Raw genomic sequence first — 2294 nt, 5'->3', positions numbered from 1 at the left:
AACTTCCAGTGAGAGGCTGTCTTTGGGTTAACAAGCACAACCCACTACCCCACCAAAGCGCCCTCTTAAGTACATACGAAAATTTCTCCTTACTAACTATGTAGTTAATGTACATTGAATATAGACATAGACATATTGCACCCCATTCTGGTAAAATGACTTGTGAACTGTAATCTCATAGAAACCATTTTGAAGACAGAAGGGCACAGATGTTATGTACCTGTCAGATTACTCTTCTATTTCTCTGCTCCCTATTGAAGATGTTTCACAAGCCTGCACTTGAGCCAGAAAGCCAAGCTGCTGAGTGATTGAGGATTTTCTGGTTTCAAATTAAACAGAAAACTAAATTAGCAAATTAATTGTTAGATGTGTTTTCTTGGGTCCTCGATCAGCTGCTGCAGGACCTGTGGCCAATGAAAGAAGACTTTTGACTGCTCTGGAGAGGGGGCAGGGTTCGGCATCAGGTTCTGCTAGCTACCAAGTGTCAGACATGTTAATTTTAAATTACTTTCTGTAGAGCTTGGTGTCAAAATGATTAAAGCATGAAGAGAAAAACAGAACCAAAGGAAAGGAAAGGGAAATAATATACCTTGCATTTGGATCAAGGACACTGCCATTCTCTTTCAGCTGGCTACCTCTTAGAAGTGATAGAAGCACCGAACATTAAACCCTTTAGTTACTCTAAGACAGACAATTAAATATTGTTAACAGTTCTCCTTTCCATTTTTAGAACATCACATCTCTGTTCAGCAGAGGATATATCACAAATACTAATATTAATAGCCACTCACTTCTCCTTCCTCCCCTAATAAAGTTTTAGTCTGATGTATATTCTAGCATTGCTATAGCATCCAATCACCACAACAATACTATGAGGTTGTTATTGTTAAGTGCCGTCAAGTCGCAGGTGATTCATAGTGACCCTATGAAGGAGAGTTCTCAACACTTGTGTGTCTCTCATCCTCTCTTGAGGTTCATAGAGTTTCTGGAGGCAAGCTATTACGGAAGTGGATGCCGCTCCTGCTTCCAACTATGAGATAAGTGTGATTATTATTTTTATCTCACAGATTAAAGAAAGAAACCAAAAAACTCACCCTGCAGTTTAGAGAGGTAAAGTCACCTACTTTCATTCATACAGCTACTACGAGGCATAGTGGGAATTCTAGTTCTCTCGTTTGTCTACTTCCAAAGCCATGATTGTAACCATTAAGCTTTATTGCCTCCCCTCTATTTTCCCTGTTAGGTTGGAGGAACCAACATTTGAATACCTGATTGCTAAGACAGCCTCATTACTTCTCTTAACAGTAAAAGATCCTCATGAAACAGCAAAGTCTTTACAAAATTACCTTCCCACAGTGAGTAGCCAGGGCATTCCTTGGCTTTGTCTCCAGTACTCAAATTTTTTTTCTGCTGGTTTGTTGGACGTCATGATATCTTTTGCTCAAGATAAGTCGTTTTATCTGCATCTAGTATAAGACATGTGAGGTAGACTTTGGCTATTGCTTTTCAAAGATAGGCTGTTTGAGTTCTCTAAGTCTATCAGATTTTATTAAAGTTACCTCCTCCACAATCAATACTCTTGAAAGTCAGCTGTCAGGGACCTCTCCAGAGTACTGAAGAGCAATGACGTCAGGCTGGAGACTAAGGTGCGCTTTATCCAGGCCATAGTCTTTACAATTGCATGCTATACATCAGAGAGTTGGACAATGACTAGGGAGCATAGAAAAAGAATTGATGTCTTTGAGCTGTTGTGCTGGAGAAAATGTTGACTATACCATGGACTGCCAGGAGAACAAACAGGTTTGACCCGGAGAGAGTGAAACTGGGCTGCTCCTTAGAGGCGAGGATTCTGAAGCTTCGTCTGACATACTTTGGTCATGTTGCAAGGAGGAACCAGTCTTTAGAGAGGGACTCCATGTTTGGGAGGGTGGAGGGACAGCACAAGAGAGGAAGACCCTTGATGAGATGGATCGATTCAGTGACTGGGGTAATGAGTAGGTGTATCAGAGACAGTGAGGTTGGCACAGGATAGAGCAGGGTTTAGGGCTCTTGTACATAGGGTTGCTATGAGTTGCAAATGACTCGATGGCACATAACAACAACCACCACCCTTCCTATGGTCACCCTACATTATCTTACATTATTTACCTCTGGAATTGCAGTATGATGTTATAAATCAGCTTTTAAAATCATGGTGCTATTGTTGTTGTTGTTATGTGCCATCGAGTCGTTTCCGACTCATAGCGACCCTATGCACAACAGCTCTAAACCCTGCTCTATCCTGCGCCAACCGC

The sequence above is a fragment of the Elephantulus edwardii genome, unplaced genomic scaffold (genome assembly GCF_000299155.1).
Source record: "Elephantulus edwardii isolate Elephantulus edwardi_28Jun2011 unplaced genomic scaffold, EleEdw1.0 scaffold00028, whole genome shotgun sequence".
Lineage (NCBI taxonomy): Eukaryota > Metazoa > Chordata > Mammalia > Macroscelidea > Macroscelididae > Elephantulus > Elephantulus edwardii.
The sequence above is the reverse complement of the archived record's forward strand: the minus strand, read 5'-3'. Positions refer to the sequence as shown.